Source organism: Cryptotermes secundus, unplaced genomic scaffold (assembly GCF_002891405.2).
Source record: "Cryptotermes secundus unplaced genomic scaffold, Csec_1.0 scaffold967, whole genome shotgun sequence".
In the NCBI taxonomy this organism is placed as follows: domain Eukaryota; kingdom Metazoa; phylum Arthropoda; class Insecta; order Blattodea; family Kalotermitidae; genus Cryptotermes; species Cryptotermes secundus.
This window is the reverse complement of record NW_019731236.1, coordinates 771647-783627: the sequence shown is the minus strand read 5'-3', so window position 1 is coordinate 783627 and position 11981 is coordinate 771647.

Sequence of the window (11981 nt, the reverse complement as noted above, 5' to 3'; positions counted from 1 at the left end):
CTAGACATAGATAGGAGTATGTTTAAGAGGATCTCACAGCAATAGGGCGTGATAGGGTTCGTGTGGGTCAAGTATTTGTTTATTTATTTTTCAATAACAACAGCGTCAAAATTTCGACTTTATTTTCTGATGACAGCATACGTGTATTTACGGACCAATGAAAGGGAAAGAATTAGGAAGAAGACGAACAGTGGCCTCATTTGTTATCACTGAAAATCTATTCGTGGATAAGGGAATATTATTAAAGTGTATTTAAAAACAATATGAGGGTGAGGGCAAAATTGATCTGGCACAGAACAGAGGGGCTATGCTACAAGCCGGAAGGTCTAGGGTTCAAGTCCCGATGAGGTCATTGACATTTTTTCAATTGTCCTAATCCTTCCAGCTGCACTATGGCCCTGGGGTCGACTCACTCTAACAAAAATGAGTACCATGAGTTAATTAAATAATTTTCCTTGGGAGTAAAGTGCGGCCGGCGCGTAAGGCTGACAACCTTACCGCCATCTTTGAGCCGATTGTCTAGAAAATGTGGGACCCTCAACGTCTCACAACCCCATGGGCCTTCACGGCCTGGTACAGGGATAGCTTTACTTTTTACTTTTTACAGAACAGGGATAGGCTGTTTCGCACACGCCAATGGATTTTTTGATCTGTAAATGGAGTACAATCTCTGAATTATAGTAATGACTTTCATTTGGCTGTACTCCTGAAGAGTACAGGTTTCTTCGAAACGCTGTGTAGTTTAACGACTACCCAACTTTTCGGAGTACCATATCGCCTCCACCATCAGGGTCGAAGTGTGTGCCTAACAAGAAACCATTAGAACCAGTAGATTGATCGCGAGATGCAAGACATATCCAACATGGCTATATTATTCATCTTAAATGCTAAAAGTAAAAAGTTCTGGGAAGAACTAATCGCATATTTTCGTTTGATACGAAACGGACCGCAAAGAAAACAACGCTTTCAAAAATTCTTCGTTGCTGCCAGAACGTCTTTACCGAGTTGTCCCCTAGCAACCATAGGGGGATACATAGACAGACCCATAGATACACCCCTCCAATATTTCTTCTACTGTTGCGTGTATTCGCTGCCGCGGGAACGCGTTTGCCGAGCCGTTGCCTAGCAACGATAGTAAGGGCACACGTACAGACACACAGACTGATAGAAGGAATTTATGAATTACGCCGTTGAGATGTGCTCAGATGCCATGACATACTCGTCCATATCAAGTTTCATAAAGATCGGTTTAGACAATCAGAAGTTGAGAGTGGTGTGGTCTATGTTCATTTTTTCAAAATAAGGAAATTATGCTAATAGAATATTAATATCTCTCAATACAATTACTAACAAACAGTTGCCTCGTGATGAAAGCAGAAACACATCTCGAAATGTGGTGTAAACTGCACGAAGCATGCTTCAGATAACGGACAGCATAATGACGTAATGATAGATAGGAGTTTCAGTTTCATTCTTAGATATTTACTAACTTTGGGCTTTCGATTACACTCATATCGGAACGCAAGTTATGGCGGCAGAGAAGCTCAGGTGCAGCAGGAAGTGCTCACCCCTCAAAGGGTCTAGAGCCTCGTGTGGCATGCATACTACATGAATGCCACAACTGACGTCGGAGAACCGACAATTTTCATAAATAATTGAGACCGCAATCTTGGGCCAAAAATTCGATAACTCTACACATTATGTTGGATCAGGGATGGCCAATTGTAAGATCCGGTGCCACGTCTGGCGCTGACTGAAATTAGGCCCTACAGATTTCTTTTATTTTCGAATATTAACATGGGCATCGAATTTATAATTCCGCCCCTCACCAATCGGTGCCTTTGATCTTACTCTGGATATTCAGAATGTATATATATATATATATACTCAGGAAGAGACAACATGCGAGAAGCACAACTTGGTAATTTAATTTCATTCATTCATTCATAAGTGGCATTACAGGTCTTCGTTGGGCCCTGGCCTCTTCTTCAGGTTGGTAATGAACCACATGAACCATGCAGGGCAAACAACCACATAACATAAGCGGCACACATCAGCCATTGGCTCCCGATAACTTGAACGAAGAGGGATCTGTTCTCTAGGGGAACGGTAACATTACGATATTAACACGGCGAAACCAATGCAGCAAACAGCAGAAGAAATCTGAGAAAGCTTCTGCGTGGTCTACTGCAGGCACAAACACGGAGTTACTTACAGCTTGTAATGTTTTGAAACATCATTTTTAAATATTTTTAATTATCAAATGTGGATGTAGGATCACCTAATTGTTAGCTCAGGTTTAATCTATTGTTATGCATACGAGTTTATCATATGTACGATTTTTATTCTTATTATTATTGTATATTATTTTATTGTTAATTTTAACCAGTAGCTAGTCTAGATTTGTCTAGTTTTTAAACCGAATAGAAACTAACTTGTAAGATTTGAGGCTTTCACGGCGGTGACTATGAAGAAAGCAGTCTTCTGGGATTTGGCGCCGTGTATATGTGGTGTTAACCGACGTTTCGGAGGAGTCTGCTTTACCGTGTCTCACGGTGTTGTCGCTTGCAGATTTACCTATACTTTTTCTTCAACCCTGAAGATGGGGGCGATACGTTCCTCCGAAACGTCGGTTAACACCACGTGTACACGGCGCCAAATCCCAGAAGACTGCTTTCTTCAGAAACTAACTTGTACAAACCATTTATAAAAATGGGAATGTTAGCGTTACAGTTTGGTAATGATATGTGAAAAACTTGCATTACCTGAAGATGACCCATTTGAGGTCGAAACATGTAGTGCGTGCTATATAAATAAATAAATAAATATTGTTGTCTTGACGGTTAAAATTGTATTCGTTCATTATATATACGCAACAGGATGCAATCCTTAGATGTAGTTAACTTTAGTCAGTTATAGTCTCTATTTGACTTTAATCATTCCTGTAATTGAATTCACAAATTTAACAGAAATTAACTTTTCTAGATTCCATCGTCGTTTAATATCCTTGAAAATATTGTTATTGTAATCTGTTCTTTATTGTTGGCGGATAAACTGGCAGACTATTGTCTGTGCCAGGGAAGGCGAATCCCTCCTGCTGGAGTCTCTAAGTGAACTTAATTACAATTCATTGTCATCTTCGTAAACGAGGAGAACATCAGCTGTACATACTATTCTACCGGATAACAACATCTTCATGGAAATAAAAAATGGGTGTTTTTCCTTAAAGCAGCATTAACGAAGTTGTGAGTCAGTTTCCGTTGCAGGTCAAAAGCTGTTAGTAAACTGGAAATTCATTTTCAGTGTCGGTTATGAACAGCAAAAGGTCACAATTTATTTCACATTCTTTCAGTTTCTTGTCTGAGGAAAGAAAAGCAGCCGATTACAGTGACCGCTAGTCTAAGGCATGAAATGTCGTCAACCCATTAAACCCTGGTATCGTTCGTTGAAATCTCACTCGAGGCATGTCAGTGTTTATTCTCTCATTGTGTTTTCCTGTGTATGTAGCTGATCACTCGTCCAAGGAGTACTATCGACTGTCTGTAAGATTCAAATTACAGAATTAATTAATTCTGCATTTGCACAGGCCACAGGGCATAATCCGACAAGGTAGAAAAAGGACAGTCATCTGCTGTTCGAGGTTGGTTAGGAAGCTGTGTGCGCATGCGCGTGCGTGTTCTGCTCCAGCAACAGACGTCCACAGTATCTACATCATTCGCATTATTTTAGTCTTGAATAGGAGCTGGGATAGTGTAGTCGGTAGAGCGACTGGCTACGTGCTCCATGACCGAGGGTTTGGAGTTCGAGTCCCAAGAGGGTAAAATTTTTTCTCTTCTCTTTTCGTCCAAACCGGCTCTTGGGCCTACCCAACCCCTTATCCAATGGATACGGGGGACTCTTTCCTCGGGGTTGAAGCGGCCGGGGCGTGAAGCCGACCACTTATCTCCAACTAATGCCGAAGTCAAGAAAATAGGATCTGTACGTCCACTCCCTCATACACCTTCATGGTGTAGTGCTTATTTAGTTAAGCTCAGGGACAACTTTGCCTTTACCTTAGCCCTGAATGTATGTATGATAATAGTTCTTTAAGAAGGTTGCACTTTTCATGAAAAAATAATAAAAAAATGGCAGTGGCGGGTAATGTTCTATGGTCACTTCAGCAAATCTGTCATTTTAACGTCACTTACGAAACCTGAAAACAATGAAGTAGAAAGTATATACAGTGCATAACAAGAACTTTCTTTAGAACTGCATGTTAACGATACAAAGACGAACAGTGCCTCAGCAGAAAGAGATCCAAGTCATTGTCTTTTCTCTATCCTGATCAAGATAAATAAGATTTATGTTTAAATTAAGAGAACAGCAAATGCTTGAACTGCTCATTATTAAATTCTCATTTCAAGAAGCATTCGTTTTGTCTGTAGAAAACTTTGTTAAGCTTTTCCAGTAGCCGCAGAACACGGTTTCCTTTTTAAGTGTAGGAAATAAAATGAAAGCATTCGGAAACAAAATGATCAAGAAAACAAGAGAGACAAAATACATAATGCGTCGATGTAATTACAAGAAAAGAAATTTCTTGAGTCTTATTCTTCTCCAGTACTCCTAACTAATATCTAACTAATTGAGCACTACGGCCGCGCCATAGCTCAAAGCGGTTAGTCGCTGGCTTCCCACTGCGGTGGCCCGGGTTCGATCTCCCGTCTAGTCAAGTGGGATTTGTGGTGAACAAAGTGGCGCTTGGCGAGTTTTCTCCGAATACTTCGGTTTCCCCTGCCAATCTGCATTCCACCAAATTCTCCATCATCATAATCACCCAGGGCAGGCTACAATAGGCCAATCAGTGGCCGCCGTGCAGAGTGGACCCAGTTGGACTCCACCTCCCTCTAAGCGAATTAAAAAAAACTAGCACTGCGATAGCAGAACCCGCAGTTCCAGTGCTGCATATACCCAACCCATAGTTCCTGACTTTGTCGGGCTAACTTGATGAAGGAAATTATGTTGGACTGCTGATGAAATTCGGCTAAGGATTTGCACTGCAAGAACCGCAGAGAGTATAGGTAAGCCGCTTTGAGAGTGGCCACTGAGAAGACTGACAAGGGAATAAATTACAATGGGGTTTTCAATGTTTTATAGACGTGTGTTTTACTGAGGCGAGAAAGTGGCCTGTCTCACATAGATCTTCTTGCCTTCGCGTTATACCGTTATGTAATGCATTTGGATACCTTAAGTCCAGATAATCAATAGAAAGAAATTTTGCAATCGTCTATTATAATAGACGATTGCATTTATTAATAATTATTAATAAATGCACATATTAAGAATTTTGTGATACAAGTTTAGAGGTATTTTAAAATTATTACAAAATTAATAAATTAAAACAAAATATGACACATCTGACTCCCATATTATAAACAACTGACACCAAATTCAGACGGAGACAACTCACTGACATGGTGTAGGTGTTGGCAATGCTCTGTCGACTTTAATTTTAACCCCGGTAGTCGGGCACACTAAATCCCCTGTAAATGTAATATTATGTACACACTTAAATTTTATGTCATGAAGGAGAGCCTACACACTAAGATAAATTAAGGCGATTTGGTATTGTAACCATCCAGATACAGAACTTTGTTTTCCGGGCCAAGGTCGGACACTTTTTGGACAAAGTAGTACATAAGACACCTAAAAACGGGCGGATAGACCTACCGGCATCTCACAAAAACGTAGTACAAACAGAGGTCATAAGATCGTGCGCAAGACAGTCCTTGCTGTAAGGATTGGTTGGATTAACAACAGGAGGTGACGACATTTTGTTCGTCCTCTATGTACAATGCAAGACAACGCTACCGATATTTTAAATAACTGAAAATTTTTTTTCGTGAATCTTCTTACTTTTGTGTCACGATTTGTCAATTTTAAATATGAATCTTGAAAACTTTTATTTCTTCCAAGTTAACATTGTGAGATAAATATTCATAATATTTTAAAACTTCTTTTGATTGCATTTTACTCAATGCAATTCAATTTATTTCTTGGGTTTGTATTGGAATTTATATATTTTTCTGATACTCAGTCAACCCTGTAACTGGAGAAAAGTTCTGATGCATAAATCTGATAGACGCAAGAGCAAAATATTCCACACTTTCTTATATTCAGTGCGGAACTCAAGAGAATGTAGCAACACGCTGAGAGCACGCACTGAACTTGCAAGTACTTTCACTGTAATTCGAAAATTTTAAATTGATCTTTAAGATAAGGGGTTACACGAAACCGAATCTAAGAAATTCACTGTCATTTAAAGAAGCAGTCTACATAACTTTACGGAATATCATAAAACACACATGCCCTAAAACAAAAATTAAAATTCACCTAATCTGCCCAACACAAACTAGGACCAAATGTGAGATAATATTGGAAAGAATTCCGAATTGCTTTGTACAATATGGTGCATGACATAGCGTCAACAAATGAATGAATATAGGATTAACTTATAGGCATATGGTAACTGGAAGAAAACGGTTGTGTACATCATTATACGAACAAAACGTTGAGATGCCGGACATAAAAAGGCTCTCCATGTTCCAACGAACTGATGTAAAATATGTAGAATATCAATGGCTAATATACAGATGATTCTAAATTATTGTCGTCGTTTCCGTGACCTATAATATTCAGAAAACAAAAACATAAAAAAAAACTTCCAATGGAATATGAAAGTGTGACTACGAAAGTTTTATTTGGCAACGTCGTATTAGCCGTATTGGTTTCTGGGAGAAAATATGACGTCATACATCAAAATGACGATTGTTCAAAAGAAAGCAATGTGCCTACTTTGGTCTTTCGAAATAAAGTCCGTTATCAAAAAGCAACGTCGTTAAATAACTCAATACGGAAAAGATCCATATTCAGATAATCTTATCCTACGTTGATGAGACCAATTTCAAGAGAGTGGCAATGTTCTGCCCCGAAATGGAGCGGGAAGACCGAGCACTTCGCAGGAAGATGTTGATCGAATCCAGGAAGCTTGGACAACTTGCGTGCCAAGAAAGGCGTGCATGTTGAAGTTGTTTAGCATTATGTAGCATTGAGTCTATATGAAATAAGACATTTTTAGTTACATTTCCGTATTCCGTAAGCAGTTTTATTTTGTTTCTTCCAGTTTGAAAATTATAGGCCTCGGAAACCCCGACAATAATTTGGAATCACCCTGTACACATATTCCAGTTTATGGCCGAAGCTAAAACGTAATACGACAATATCGTTTCTAAGAAACGTCGGTCACAAAAACGTGAAGGAAATTGACTACTTCAACTATATGGGATGATCCAAATGGAATCTTTACAGTTGGAAGGATAGAAAACATTTCTGTCGTTGAGACAGGTTGCATACACAAGGTATGACGCACCTTGCTTCGTCGAGTAGCTGGCCAAGTAGCTAGAATTTCTTTTTGTTCTGAAAACGAAGCAGCTCGAACTGTCGGTTGTTGATATTCGTAAAAAAAGTATACACGTATTTTAGACCTGTGCATGGTCAGCATTGCGTTATACATACTGGAGTGCGTTCGACATCCACCCAGAGAAATCTGTTCAGGAAATGTATGAAAGTATTCCAAATGGGTTCTCGGTTTTGTTTTCGATTTTCCCAAGTACTGTTCGTGATGGACCTTGTTGGTAAAGGTGATTCCTAAGTAGAACATTTGCTTTTCATACGAGAAAATTGCATTATCTAGGATTATGCGATGTGTATCCAGTTTCCTTCGCGAGACTGATTGCGGTGTTTCCTGGTCCTTCCTGCGCATCCAACTTACGTACATCTACTTCTGCGCGTAAAACATGTTAACGTTGAACGCAGGCCCTGTGTCCAGCTCACCTCCAACAAATATCATCATCATCAGTAGTCTGTCAAGACGACAGGTCCACAGAATCTTCCAAAACAATTCCTCCACTTAATGCGATCTAGAGCTTTCTCCTTCAAATGACAGTATCCTCTTCTGTCCCCAAGGTCATCCAGCATCTTCTTACGTCTTCTTCCTCGTCTTCTTGTCACTTCTATCCGCCCATCTCTCTTTCCTTCGATAGCTTCTTTTAGAAGGCAGTTTCTGCGTAAAACATGACCAATCCAATTAGCCTTCCGTTTTCTTATTTCATGTAGGATATTCCTCTGCTCACTGACTCTAATTAACACTTCTTCATTTCTCACATAATCGGTCCAACTGATCTTCTCCATCCTTCTCCAACACCACATTTCGAAACTTTCCAGGTGTTTCTGATCTACTGCCCTAAGTGTCCATGTTTCAGCCCCATACAGAGCTATGCTCCAAATGTAGCATTTCACTAGTTTCTTCCTCAAATTTAAGTCCAATTTGCTGGTAAAAAGATTCTTCTTCTTGCTAAATGCAGCTTTTGCCATGGCAATCCTGGATTTAATTTCACAAGTACACCTTCCATCATCTGTTAACAAGCTACCCAAATATTTAAAACATTTCACATTCTCCACTTGTTTTTGGTCTATCTTTATTGTGACTGGGGTTGGTTGTCTCGAAATTTTCATTACTTTTGTTTTCTCCACATTCATTTCCATGCCATAGCACCTTCCAATTTCAATTAGTCTATCAATCATGCCCTGTAGCACAGTTTCTTCCTTAGCCATTAACACAAGGTCATCTGCATATTTCACAGTTTGAATAATTTGCCCTCCTACTTTGAAGTCACCGAGCCCATCCAGAGCTTCCTTGGTAAGGCATTCGCTGTACAAGTTGAACAGAATTGGTGATAAACAGCATCCTTGTCGAACTCTTCTTCCCATCTGCACACTTCCTGTCTCCCCCCTGTCCAGTCGTACTCTAACTTTCTGATCCATGTACAACAAATATGGCTGACATTAAACGCTCTGTTAAAGAAGAGAAAACTGATCTTTATTTTAATTACATAGTTTTGCAGCTTGAATTCAAATACCACGGTTTTAGCAAGCCAAAAAGTATTCAACTAGCCCGTTAGTGGCATTACCTGGTAGCTATTAGTGGCTCTATCTATCACAATTGTTCGAACTAAATGTAAGCTAATATGTCTTATTAGTGCAACGAGTTCTACTAATCGCCGTCAGAGTGCATGTCGCAATGGATATATAATGGAATATACATATCGTGCTGCCATCAGGGGTCACTTTCTATAACTCCCAGGAAGCGAGAGTCGAACGTGTACGTCCTGTCTGGTGTTTTACCACTCTTCATATTATTATTCCCTTTATTCAGTTACGAGGGCGTAGTCTAGATCAGGGGTCTCCAAACTTTTCGAACCGCGGGCCACATTAGGTAATTCAGCACTTCCAACGGGCCGGATAAAATGAGAAATTAATAACTCTAGGTATATGAGTTTTATTGAAAGCACAATAAACTAAATACAAAGTACGTGAGAATAAACTATCGTATATTAATGACAACAGACAGTAGCAGCAAATGCTCATATTTTCGTCACAAATTATAATAAAACAATTAGTGTGAATGATGGAATTCTTTTTTGCATTCTTAAAATCTGATTAAATTGAGGTTCAAATTTTGAAACGCTAATCACAAATAGCTACTTTAAATGTTCATCGAATAAATTTGCCCTGTATTTCGACTTAATGTACTTCATCTAGGAAAAAGTTTGTTCATACAGATATGTCGTCCCAAAAATGGAGATAAATTTACAAGCAAATTTCTTTAAATTTGGAAATTGCTCAGAGTTCAGAAATTTATAAAATTCGATCAAATTTCCTTCCTTGTATTTGTCTTTAATATGATAATTTTCCTGAAGTTCAATAATTTCCATTTGAAATTGACTTGGGACATCTGCAGCATCACAGTCAAACAGATTTTGAAACAATATAATTTCATGGACACTGGCATCCAAATCAGCAAATCGCTTCCGAAATTGTTCTTTCAAATCTGAAATGACTAAATTTGCAAACGAGGAAGGAAATTCTGCTTCACCCTTTTTATGCAACTCTGCACAGTATAGCATATGAACAAAGTTACAATTTTTCACTTGGCTTTCCAGAAGTATCAGCTTTGCTCTGAATGCCTTGATAAGTGCAAATAAATCACAGACTAAGTTATTTTCACCCTGCAACTTTAAATTCAAATGGTTCATATGGTTCACCAGATCAGCAAAAAATGTCAATTTCCAAAGCCACTCGGTATCTGATAAAATTGGTTCGTGATGGTTTTTCTCCGTAAGAAATATATCAGTTTCATTCCTGAGCTGAAAGAAGCGCGAAATAACCTTTCCACAGCTAAGCCATCGAACTGCAGTATAATATGTCAGGTCAATAAGCTCGGAATCACATTTACCAGTACTCACTGTAAAATTAGTTCAATTGGCACATTTCTGCACAATTCTTTTGCGGGCCGGATAAAATCACACCGCGGGCCGTAGTTTGGAGACCCTTGGTCTAGATTAATCCTCACGTTAACAAATGCAGGTGGTTGCCGAACGTTCTGATAGGAATACTAACTCCACTAAGCTGAGCCCTTCATGACAAGCCACCAGCCGCTCAGTTACTCGAGGGTTTCCCAACATTTTATGGAACACAAAGATTAACTGTTTTGTTCACAAGAGTCTTGCATTAGTTCCTATTCCGAGGCAGATCAGTGTAGCCCATAGCACCCTCTCCTATTTATCTAAGACCCATTTTTATATTACCCTGCCACCCACGACTAGGTCTTCCAAGTAGGCTCCTTCCTTGTGGCTTTTCCACAAAATTCCTACATGCATTCCTCTTCTATCCCTTGCGTGCTACATTCTATGCCCATGTCATCCTCCTTGACTTCATAATTCTAGCTATACTTGGTGAAGAGTACAAGTTGTTAAACTCCTCATTATGCAATTTTTTCCAACCTCCTACCATGTAATTTCTCTTCAGTCCAAATATTCTCATCAGCACACTGTTCTCAAACATCCTCAGGCTATGTTCTTTCCGCAGTGTCAGAGAGCAAGTTTCACACACATACAAGACTAAGGGCAAAATTATAATTCTGTGTATTCTAATTTTTATGTTCATAAACAACAGACGAGAAGACAGACGGTTATGGACTGAATGGTAGCAAGCACTACCAGAAAAGGAATCCGCATAATGTTGCAGAAATGGGGAGCAACTAATTTCTTGTCTTCACCCAGGTCGGAAAAGAATTAAATATCGTGAGGGTGTGGTGAGGGCGGTGAGGGGGGGGGAAGTTAACTGGCTCTAAATGAAATTAATACAATTTAGAAAGCATGACGCAGGGCAATTTATTTTAAAGTATGCCTCTGACAAAGATGTTCAGAAAAGAATAGTGAATTTGAGGAGGCGACAGATGCATTTTAATAAACTACAGTTGAAATGTGCTCACCAGGGATTTATATCAATTTTACAATGGAATGCAACGATCTGATCGACTTGTGTGGCAGTGCCAGTGCAAGATACAATCACAGATTACGTTGCATATTGACTTCGCCAATAGCAGTGACAGCAATTTTAATTTGACAGTAAAGTCACTACCAAAGGTGTCTTGCCACCCTTTCTTAAACAATCTCCTGCAGTAGTCTGAGAAACCCGGAAAGCGCCGATGTTAATAGAATCGATGCATTTACTGGGGATACTTTTGATCACGCTGGCAAAATACAATTTTTCTGATGCAGCTATTTATAGCATGGTTGAAATCACGGAATATTAAGGACCGAAAGTACAAAGTAGGTAGGAATTGCAATTTTCAGGAACGTGAGCAGAATATCATCACTATATGTTCAATTACAACCAACCCCAGTCACAATAAAGATAGACCAAAAACAACTGGAGAATGTGAAATGTTTTAAATATTTGGGTAGCTTCTTAACAGATGATGGAAAGTGTACTAGTGAAATTAAATCCAGGATTGCCATGGCAAAAGCTGCATTTAGCAAGAAGAAGAATCTTTTTGCCAGCAAATTGGACTTAAATTTGAGGAAGAAACTAGTGAAATGCTA